Source organism: Gekko japonicus, unplaced genomic scaffold (assembly GCF_001447785.1).
Source record: "Gekko japonicus isolate JY-2015 unplaced genomic scaffold, Gekko_japonicus_V1.1 scaffold3837, whole genome shotgun sequence".
Taxonomy (NCBI): Eukaryota; Metazoa; Chordata; class Lepidosauria; order Squamata; family Gekkonidae; genus Gekko; species Gekko japonicus.
In genome coordinates this window covers 111248-123171 of record NW_015176561.1, presented here as the reverse complement: position 1 = coordinate 123171, position 11924 = coordinate 111248, and the positions used below count along the sequence as shown (strand labels likewise).

Sequence of the window (11924 nt, the reverse complement as noted above, 5' to 3'; positions counted from 1 at the left end):
CCAGGGGATTCCTGCACTGCTGTCCTACAGAAAACGACTTGGCACTTTTTCATCCAGGCATCTCTGGACTCTTCCCTACAAGGCTGCTAGCCCCACTGGGACTGAGGATGGCCCCTCTGGTTCCAGGCTGGGGGAGGGGAGATGTCCCCCAGGGGGCTCTTCTTGCCACATCTTTGTGCTACTCCTCCCATATGAATTGACTCTCTCCCTTTCTGGCTTCCCCCCCATGGGCCAGCTTTCCAGTGTGATGTAGAGAAATTGCTTCCTTCTCCTCCTTGCAGGCCGGGGTGTCCTTCGAGGAGGTGGCCGTGGACTTCACCCGGGGGGAGTGGGCCCTGCTGCGCCCGGCCCAGAGAGCGCTCTACAAAGAGGTCATGCTGGAGAACTTTGGGAACGTGGCCTCTCTGGGTGAGGAGGAGCCCACTTTCCTTCTTGCAGTGAGGAGTTGACAATGAGGAAACCTTTCAGGAGGAGGGACGTGGTGTCAGGCTGTCTGCCCTGGTCCCAGTGGGTGGTCTCTGCCCCCCTCCGCGATTTTCCCTCTGAGGGTGGGGAGGGTCCTCCTGTGCTCTCCTTGCAGAGAGAGGGAGCCCCCGCCTGGCAGTCCTGTGCCTGAGCCAAGGGAGAGGAGGTGCCGGGGGAGGCATGGTCTGTAGACGGTGTGTGGTGGGGTATAAGCAGAGGGCTTCCCTCCAGTCTGGGCCTGGCCTTCCCCGGGCTGAGAAGTGGCTGCGGAAGGAACTCTGCTGTCTTTTCTGTCATCTTAGCATTTCCACCTCACCTTGGCATGGGACAGGCACAGCATTGCCAGTCCCAGTGTTATGTCATGAACAGACTGGCATAAAAGACACTACAGATATCCAACCATCATGTCAGTATATTATTGATCTCAAAGTTATTTTGATCGTTATAAGCAGGGCTCTTTTTGTAGAAAAAGCCCAGCAGGAACTCATTAGCATAATAGGCCACATCCAACAGCAGAAACTCATTAGCATATTAGGCCGCACACTCCAACAGCACAGTTCATTAGCATATTAGGCCACACCCCCATGTCTTCCCTTGACTTGCCCAGGTGCCCGACGGCTGTGGGATGCCTGGCAAGCCGGCCCTTAAATGCCTCCCCGATCCTTTCAACCGCCCCCCCCCCGTCCCGCCCGCTTCAGAGTTGCTGGGGGGGGGGGGTCGCTCTCCAGGCCTTCCCTCTGTAGCCACACATGCAGAGGTTTTGGCTGTAGTGGGCGTGGCCAACTCTGAAGCCAGCTGGAACTCCGTTCCTGTGCGTTCCTGCCCAAAAATAGCCCTGGTATAAGTGATTGCTGACGAGACTGTTTGAAACCCTTATTGAAGGTATTTAACCATGGATCTTTTTTCTGTCAAAAATTTTGTTTAAAAATTCGGGGGGGAAACTTTGAAAAACATATTAATGTCGATGTGTGCAAATTGTTTTCTATTGAAGGTTTGTTCAGGCGAAGAGACGAAATGGAGCTCAATCCGGAGGTTCTCGTCACTTTATAACAATCAAAATAACTTCACGTATCTTAATAATCACAATGACTTCATGAATGCTTTATTAATTGTATTTACTGTCGCAATAATATTATTTACAGTTACTCTTTGAGATCAATAATATCCTGAGCTAAGACAAAAATGTGTAAGACAAAAGTGTGTAGCTCACTCTCACTCATCTTAGAGGGAACACTAGTCTTGACCGTATATGGTACTTCATCCCACCCCTATTACTTGCCTGTTGTGTGTTTCTGGAGGGATAGTCAATCAGGCTTGGAATTGTTGAATTTATGGGCACACAGAGGAGGTCTGATTTTGTGGGGTTTCCCCCTAATAAAGCAGGACTTCTGATGACCAAACCTGACCTCATATCCTGGCTGGAAGAAGAGGAAGGGCTGTTTCTCCCGGGCTGCGATGAAGAGGAGGGATTGGCAGGTAGGGGCTGAAGATCTCTGTCTTGGGACAGTGTGTCGCCCGCGCCTTCCTTCTGAGGGCTGGTGAATGTCTGTGGCCTTGCTTATCTTCAAGGTTTGCCCTGAAAAGAGCTTGGATGAATGGTGGGTGCTGAGATGGTACCAGTAGATCTTCAGCCCAGGAGAAGAGTTCCCTTCTCCCTAGTCACATGGCCCTGATGCCAAATCTAGCCCAGCATGGTCCACTCTGGAAGGTAGAGTTTTTCGGTCCAGGGTGTCTGCCAGCCCTGTTTCGCCTGAGATCCCCTTTCACTAGAGATGTTAGGCCTTGACGCTGGCTCTGTCGCGTAGAGCGTTGAAGTGTTAATTGCCCTTAGACCAAGTGCGCAGTTATGCCAGCTGGGGCTAGCAATAGCAAGCCTCACAGACACAGTTTACAGTTTATTTAAAGGTAAAGATTCCCTTGCTTGAAAGCCAGTCGAGTCCGACTCTAGGGTTGCGGTGCTCATCTCCGTTTCAAAGCCGAAGAGCCAGCGCTGTCTGAAGACGTTTCCGTGGTCATGTGGCCGGCATGACTAAACACCAAGGCGCACGGAACGCTGTTACCTTCCCACCGAAGTGGTCCCTATTTATCTACTTGCAATTTCTTGCTTTCGAACTGCTAGGTTGGCAGGAGCTGGAACTAGAGACGGGAGCTCACTCCGTCATGCGGCACACACATAAACTCAAGGTAACTCGGGATTGGCCATCCAGGTTAGGAGCCGGGACCCTCCAGCAGGGAGCCCCTCCCTTCTCTTTCCCGATCTCCTCTCACCTTGCGGATTGTCCCCCCCACCTCGCTCGACTCCCTCCTCCTGTCTGTTCAGCCTCCTTCTATCTGTCCTCCCAGCCATAGAATCATAGAATGTTAGAGCTGGGAGGGACCTTGCAGGTCATCTAGTCGAAGCCCCTTGCACTCTGCAGAAGTGTAGCCGAAAGATAGCCCTACAACATACCCAGAAGATGGTCGTCCAGCCTCTGCTTGAAAACATCCAGCGAAGGAGCATCCACCACCTCCCGAGGCAGACTGTTCCACTGCTCAACCACTCTTACAGTCCAGAAGTTTCTCCTGATATTTAACTGGTATTGACTCCCTTGTCATTTCCACCCATTCGATCTAGTCTTGCAATCCGAAGCGAGAGAGAATAGATCCGCTCCATTTTCTACACGACAGCCCTTCAGATACTTGGAAGACTGCAATCATGTCCCCTCTAAGCCTTCTCTTTCCCAGGATAAACAGACCCAACTCTCTCAGCCTTTCCTCCTAAGACTCCTAAGACTTGGATCCCAACCCTCTCACCGTCCTCGTCGCCCTCTTTTCTCTTTCCTTTGCAACTGCAGTCTGTCTCTTCCCCCCTCGCCCCATTTTTCACCGAGTGATGTCAGGGACTTCTAAAAGCAACATAGACCAAAAGTTCCCTCCATGGGGTGTTATTTTTCCTTTCTCTGCGTCTGATTTTCCCCCCCTTTTCCTGCTCTTAAGGAGCCCTCTTTCCAAGTGGTTCTGATGCTTACAGCACATGGAGCTGCCCAAGAGAGCAGCTTGCCCAGACAGGGGGGGGGATGGGATGCGGGGGGGCTCGCCCTCCCTCGGTTGCTTGCAGCTGCTATCTCTACTGGCTTCCTTGCCTGGGCCTGCGTGCTCCGCTATGCCCCTTTTTGGGAAGCTGGTTCCCAACTGGAGTCTGGGGCTCTCTTGTTACTTATTGTGTGGCTGAGTTGCCCGCTGTGCCTGCTGCACGGGACTGGCTGGCTAGTTAGAGACGGGGAGAGAGGGGGCGGTAAATGGAGGGACAGACAAACACGTCCACCCACCCACTGTTCTAAGTGAGGGCAGAGACTTAACAACACCAATTCCAGCAACTGAACTGTTTACTATATAAAGCATAAAGGTAAAGGTTTCCCTTGCTCAAAAGCCAGTCGAATCCAACTCTAGGGTTGCGGTGCTCATCTCCGTTTCAAAGCCGAAGAGCCAGCGCTGTCCAAAGATGTTTCTGTGGTCATGTGGCCGGCATGACTAAACACCAAGGCGCATGGAACGCTGTGACCTTCCCACCGAAGTGGTCCCTAATTATCTATTTGCAATTTCTTGCTTTCGAACTGCTAGGTTGGCAGGAGCTGGAACTAGAGACGGGAGCTCACTCCATCATGCGGCACACTCGGGTCTCGAACTGCTGGACTACCAACCTTCCACAGCCTGCAGTTCAGCGTCTTAACCACTTGAGCCACTGCAGCTCCCTTTAGGTGCTACTGGGCTCAAAATTAGGTATTTGTCGAAAGTGTCACATGATCACACCAGGTATCCCTTTCTCTCAGCAGGAGACTTGTGGCAGTCAGCGAATGAAGCTGAAGAACACCGATGGATGGAAAAAGAGGATACATATTCAGATGCAAAGGAGAGCTTTGAATATTTGGAGGCACCAAGGAAGGAGGAGGGAAAACCCCCACCTAAAAGGAGGAATAATTCTTGTCTTTTAGAGAGAAATGAGTATCTACAGCAAAAAATATGTCGAGGAGACAGCAGGACAGGAATGAGTGCACTGCAAGCAGGGAACATGTCACTGAAAAGTCAGTTCTTAATATCCAACAAAGGGTGCGTAAGAGAAAGGAAACATATAAATGTGTGGAGTGTGAAAAAAGCTTCAGGCGGAAAGATCATCTTACTTCCCATCAACGAATTCACACAAAGGAGAAACCATACAAATGTATGGAGTGTGGGAAAAGCTTTGGTCACAGTAATGCTCTCACTTCCCATCAAAGAATTCACACAGGGGAGAAACCATATAAATGCCTGGAGTGTGGGAAAAGCTTCAGTCACAGTACGCACCTTAATGTCCATCAAAGAACTCACACAGGGGAGAAACCATATAAATGCCTGGATTGTGGGAAAACCTTCAGTCATAATTCCAGTCTTACTTCCCATCAAAGAATTCACACAGGGGAGAAACCATATAAATGCCTGGAATGTGGGAAAAGCTTCAGTCAGAGTGGACACCTTCATGTTCATCAGAAAACTCATACAGGGGACAAGCCATATAAATGCCTGGAGTGTGGGAAAAGCTTCAGTCAGAGTTCCAATCTTACTTCCCATCAAAGAATTCACACAGGGGAGAAACCATATCAATGCCTGGAGTGTGGGAAAAGCTTCACCGACAGATCCAGTCTTATTACCCATCAGAGAATTCACACAGGCGAGAAACCATACAAATGCCTGGAGTGTGGGAAAAGATTCACTGACAATTCCGCTCTTAATTCCCATCTAAGAATTCACACAGGGGAGAAGAAATATAAATGCCTGGACTGTGGGAAAAGCTTCAGTCAGAGTTGCAGTCTTACTGCCCATCAAAGAACTCACACAGGGGAGAAACCATATAAATGCCTGGAGTGTGGGAAAAGCTTCAGTCGGAGTGACAAACTTATTTCCCATCAAAGAATTCACACAGGAGAGAAACCATACAAATGCCTAGAGTGTGGGAAAAGCTTCAGGAAGAGTGGACATCTTACTTCCCACCAAAGGATGCACACGGGAGAAACAGTATAAATGTCCAGAGTGTGGGAAATGTTTTAGTCAGAGTTCATACCTTTGTGTTCAGCAGAAAATTCACACAGGAGAAGCCATATAAATGCCTCCCAGACCCTTTGACACTGTTGTAGAGATCAGCTTGGAAATTCCGGTTGGTATCAAATGCTATGGCTTACTCATTGTTGGGCACAAGACAGAACACACAGATCTTACCCATTCTGCCATCACTCTATCGGTTACCAGTCAGTTACTTCCGTCCAAGGTTCTAGGTTATCACCTTCGAGGGTCTTCATGTCCCTCTCCCAGGATACTTGACCACAGCAACTTGGCTTATCTGAGCAGAGACTCCTGAAGGTGTCAGTCTGCAAATGGGGAAGACTGGCTGCGGCCTGTATATGCATATTCTCTGTGGTGGCCCCCACCCTGTGGAACGGCCTGCTTGAGGGGGTCAGGAGGGCTCCCCCACCTCTGTGTAATGCAGAAATGGTTAAGAGGGCATTTTCAGAAAGAGAATGGGAGCACGGTCATTGTCTGTGGGAAAATTCAAATCCTTTTCATTGCTATCTTTGTTCCAAACATGAAACTGTGACCCTGCGTCAATTATTTTGTATTTATAGGGAATTATTATCAATTTGTCAACTTAGATAGTATGTGAGAAATAATTGTGGGAGCCATATAGAGAAGCATGAATTGCGCAATTTGAAAAACTGAGGAGGTAAAAAATATAATAGAGAGCTGAATTGATTAACTTATTAACTTACTATTAACTGCACAGTTTATTTTCATTGATGTGTTAAAACATGTAAGATCAACTTGTTAACTTTTTTGTGAAAATTAATAAAAAGAATGGGGGATGATGCCAAGAGGTATCTCCAATAATTTGGACGGAACTACTAAGTCCCGAGCAGTGTCGAATACAGGTACTTAAGAAAGTGGTGCGGCGGACATCATCCCCTTCAATTTTATTTATTTATTCGTTTATTTATTTATTAGATTTATAGGCCGCCCTTCTCGCAAGCGGGCTCAGGGCGGCTTACAGATGAGGCAAACATGCCAATAATTAAAACAGCTAAAACCTGATAAAACAATTAATCAATTATACAATACAAGGTGCTCGAGTTGTCTCAAAGTCCTCAGTAACAAGATGGGCTTCCGGTATTGGTAGTTTCAAGTCAATTGTATCATTCCAGGTGGAAATACCCTTCATTCTTCATCCCAGGGCCATCGCACCCCCCCAGATGTTACTCAAGCCAGTCGGTGGTGGTGGTGCAGAGGTAGCGGTGGCAGCTCCTACTCAAAAGCCTGGTGGAAGAGCTCCGTCTTGCAGGCCCTGCGGAACTGCGCAAGGTCCCGCAGGGCCTTGATCTCCTCCGGGAGCTTGTTCCACCAGGTAGGGGCCGCCACTGAAAAAGCCCTGGCCCTGGTTGCAGCAAGCTTAGTATCTTTAGGGCCTGGGGTTACCAGGAGGTGTTGACTCCCTGACCGTAGTGCCCTTGGGGGAACATATGGGGAAAGGCGGTCCCTCAGGTATGCCGGACCCTGGCCATATAGGGCTTTAAAGGTAAGAACCAGCACTTTGAAGCGAAACCGGTACGCTATTGGCAGTCGGTGCAGCGCTTTCAGCACAGGCTGGATGTGGTCCCGGCCAGAGAGACCCATCAACAGCCTGGCCGCAGCATTCTGCACTAGCCGCAGCTTCCGGATTTGTGACAAAGGCAGCCCCATGTAGAGAGCGTTACTGTAGTCTAGCCTCGAGGTGACCATCGCATGGATCACTCTGGCCAGGTCATCACGATCAAGGAAGGGAACCAACTGCTGAGCCAGCCGAAGATGGTAAAAGGCTGACTTGGCAGTGGCTGCCACCTGGGCCTCCATCGTTAAGGAGGAGTCCAGGAGCACACCCAGGCTCCTAACCTCCGACGCTGGCACCAAAGGCACCCCATCGAAGGTCGGGAGGGGGAGTCTCAACCCCGAACCAACCCGATTCAGGCCCAGGACCTCCATCTTCACCGGGTTTAGTTTCAGCCGACTCAGTCTGAGCCAGCCAGCCACAGCTTGCAATGCCCGATGAAGGTCATCTGGGCTGGAGTTCGACTGGCCTCCCAACATCAGATAGAGCTGGGTGTCATCTGCGTATAGGTGACACCCAAGCCCACTTCTCCGGGCAATTTTGGCAAGGGGGCGCATGTAGAAGTTAAACAACCTCGGGGACAGCACCGCCCCCTGAGGCACCCCACAGTCTAGAGGATGCCTCCGGAACTGCTGATCCCCTATCGCCACCCTTTGTCCCCAACCTTGGAGGAAAGAGGCAAGCCATTGAAAGGTGAGGCCCTGAATCCCCACGTTGGCAATAAGAGGCCAGCAACTTGTGGTCGACCGTGTCGAACGCGGCTAACAGATCTAACAGCAACAGTGCCGCCACCCCACCTCGATCCTTCGGAGGTCATCAGTCAGCTATAAGGAAGCGATCCAAACGGTCGAGGTAGGAGTCCCAGTTCCCAGCCTTGGGGTCGAACGGTTCGATGTGGCCTTTGGATGCCATGCCTGTGGTGATTTAGTTCTAGGCGCCCTTAGTGATTCAGCTTGGGCAGGCAGAGAGTAATTTCCCCCATTTGGTTAGGCCTGGGATCCCATCCTCATTGCCAGTTTTGTGTATTGAAAGGCTGGAGACGATTCTCAATCCAAAGGCTTTATTCATAACATCATTCAGCTCTGATCTGCTCTGATAAGAGGGGCACCTAGACTTATACCATTCCAATGTTGAACTATATACAATGTTACTGCTTTCAGGAGGTCTGATTGGACCTAAGCGGAGCTTCCTGATAGGACACTCTGTTGTGGCTCTGGGACCAATAAGAGGTCTTTGTTAGACAGCCAATCGTGACACAGGAAATTAGGATACCTTGCACAACCATGACTCAACAGCAAGGAATAACTCAGAACGTAACAAGAACCACTGACCTATGAAGCCCTTCATGGCCTTGGATCTTGTTACCCGCAGCACCGCCTCTTCCCCGGTGCCCCACAGCTACCACCTGGCATATCTGAGCAGGTGCCGCCCTCCAAATGGGCAGGTCCCAGCAGGTCCCTGTTCATGCCCATTCTCTATGGTGGCCCCCCACCTCGTGGAAGGGCCTGCCTGAGGAAGTCAGGAAGGCTCCCAGACCTCCGTCCTTCCACAAACTGCATACAAGCTAAATGTTAAAGAGGGGAGAGTAGAAGCATAGTGTCTGTGAAAATCTTGCAGAATGTGCCAAGACGTAATGGACATTTTAGAAAAGGGATTGAACTGGAAGAAGAAGGAGGAAAAGAAGAAGAGGAGATTGGATTTATACCCCACCGTTCACTACCCAAAGGTGTCTCAGAGCGGCTTACAAAACTCCTTTCCCTTCCCCTCCCCACAACAGACACCCTGTGAGGCAGGTGGGGCTGAGAGAGCTCTTGACAGAAACTGCTCTTTTTCAAGGACAGCTCTTATCAGAACTATGGCTTGCCCAAGGTCATCCAGCCAGGTGCAAGTGGAGGAGAGGGGAATCAAACCCGGCTCTCCCAGATTAGAGTCCGCGCACTTAACCAAGACACCAAACTGGTGTAGAAGAGATTGGATTTATAGCCCGGCCTTCACTACCCAAAGGTGTCTCAGAGCGGCTTACAAACTCCTTTCCCTTCCCCTCCCCACAACAGACACCCTGTGAGGTAGAAGAAGAAGAAGAGACTGGATTTATACCCTGCCCTTCACTACCCAGAGGAGTCTCAGAGCGGCTTACAATCTCTCCCTTCCCCTCCCCACAACAGACACCCTGTGAAGTAGGGTGGGGCTGAGAGAGCTCTTGACAGAAACTGCTCTTTTTCAGAAACACCTCTGGCAGAACTACGGCTTGCCCAAGGTCATCCAGCCAGGCGCAAGTGGAGGAGTGGGGAATCAAATCCGGTTCTCTCAGATTAGAGTCCGCCCACTTAACCACTACACCAAACCCAGGTGAGTGCTGTTATTATGGAACAGCAATGTAGTCCACTGCGGTAATTGTCACAGATATCCCCAAAGGAGGGAAGGCAATGGGGACAAGCCCAGCCCACAGCCCCAGAACTTGGAAAACATGTGAACCCTGAAAAGGGGGGTGGGGGGATATACAGCACCTACTTCCTATCCTAAAGCTGCACCTGGCAACCCTGGTCGAAACTGTTATTAACAAAGAAGGACAAGATATGTAAGAGAAAATCAGCATGGCTTCTGCAAAAGGAAGTCCTGCCTCACCAACCAGCTCTTCTGGAAGGCCAGCAAACAGGGCATAGAGGCGGAGGCCTTCATAAGAACATAAGAAGAGCCCTCCTGGGTCAGACCAGAGAGGGTCCATCTTGTCCAACCTCCTGTCTCACACAGGGGCCAACCATCTCCTTTGGATGGCCAACAGGGCACAGAGGCCGAGGCCTTCCCTTGATGTTGCCTCCTGGCTCTGGGATTCAGAGGTTTAGTGCCTCTGAATGTGGAGGTTCCGCTCAGTCACTTGGGCTTTCAAGAGGCTTTCGACAAGGTACCTCCGGAGTAATCTTAGCAGTTATGGGACCAGAGGAGGGATTCTCTTATGCACTAAAAATTTGTTAAATGACACAGGAAGCAAAGAGTGGGAACTGGGAATCAATGCACAGTTCCGCCATTGGAGGGGAGGTAGACAGTGGGGGCGATCCAGAAATGGGGGGATCGGAAGTAGCTAGGCCGATGTATATTAGTCCTGCTGGTCCCCATGCATGGGCCAAGGGCTGCAATGCTGCCTCTTAGTCAAGGGGTGTCGAACTCATTTGTTATGAGGGCCGGATCTGGCATAAATGTGACCTTGTTGGGCCGGGCCACATGTGTCATAAAATGTAATGCCAGGTAGTGGAGATATAAACTTTATAAAAGGACACAAACACAAAGGTTTTTTTTTTTTTACTTAAAATAAAAACATGCTTAAAACATTCGCACTCTTGCAATATTTTGGTTATGTAACAATGTCTGATAACTGACACCTCTTGCTCTGAATGATTGCATCAAAATGTCTGTGCTGTTGCAATCTTGAGTGTGCCGTCCAGGTGTGTATCTGTAAGCTACAAACCTACGATGACGCAGCAGCAGCAGCACTGGAAGAAGTAGAAGACAGCCAGTTCCACTGCGGATCTGGTAGAAGCCCTCCGGGAGCCTGATCTAGCCCCCAGGCCGCATGTTTGACATCCCCTGTTCCAAGCTGTGGATTCTTGTGAGCAAAAATTCTACTTTGTGAACTGCGGGCATCCAAGTTGTGAGTGAGCGGTTTGGCTACTGCATGAATTAGTTTGCTCTGGAGCCCTCCTTCCTGAGCGAGGACAAAAATGTGTGAGCTGAAGGCTAAAAGACCTGAGAGCTAGCTCACACTAACTCAGCTTAGAGGGAACACTGGGGGTGGCCTTCGCGGATTGCTGTGCCTCCAGCCAGTTGGCACCCTGGCGCTTCCTCGCCTCCTCCTGGCATAGGTCCACAAAGGAACCCCCCGCGGGAACTGGCCCCCCCCCCCCCAGCCTTCGGCCCTCTGCACCTCCAGCCAAGCAGGGCAGCCGCTTTGCACGCCTGGCAGCAGCCAAGTTCACACCAGACGGGGTGCCCGCTTCACTTCCCGCCCGGGCCACGCTAATCTTAGGCCCACTGACCGGTGCCAGAGTGGTCCAGGGTGCTTTTGTTGTTCAGTCGCACAGTCGAGTCCGACTCTTCGCGACCCCATGGACCAGATCCCGCCAGGCCCTCCTGTTTTCCGCCGTCCTCTGAAGTTGGCTCAGTTTCATGTTCGTTGCATCTATGACACTGTCTAACCATCTCCTCCTTTGCTGTCCCCATCTTCTTTGACCTTCAGTCTTTCCAGGGTGCTGCCGCAGGGCAAAGACCTCCCACTTTCTCCCCGCCCCGGTCAGGGTCCAAAAAGCAAAACCTCCGGGCGGCGCGGCTTGGCTCCTCCCCGCCCCGAGTCCCGACCAACTTTCTCCTTCCACTCCCGAGTCGGATCTGCCCGGTGACTGCTGACAACCTCGGAGCGCCTCTTTCCGATTGGAGAAAGATTCCCCCATCGTCCAATCACGGCTCTTTCCGCATCTTCGGGACTCCGCACTAGCTGCGCGCAGCGAAGCGACACGCGGTGGGTTTTGCATTTCCGGGGGTCGAGATAGATTCGCTTCAAGGGCGCCTCCTCCTGCTGGTGGGGCGCTCCGGTGAGTACCTCCAGTGGCCAAAATCCCCCTCCCACGTGCTGGGGAGAGGGCGGGATTTGCACACGCACCCCCCCCAAGCCCCCCTGCCCCGCGAAGAGACGCTTGTCCCCTTTGTGCAGAGCCGCGCGTGGCTTCTGCAGCAGACCGGAGCGCAGGATCCGAATCCGGCGCCTTTGGAGACTGGAAGAAGTTCATCAAGTGTCTTCCGGTGGCACCTTTAGGAAGGAGCT

General features: G+C 51.2%; 1 pseudogene; it reads left to right on the top strand.

The window, feature by feature from the left end:
* Positions 1–289: 289 nt before the first annotated feature.
* Positions 290–11924, top strand: part of LOC107124098 — a 21258-nt pseudogene continuing 9623 nt past the window's right edge.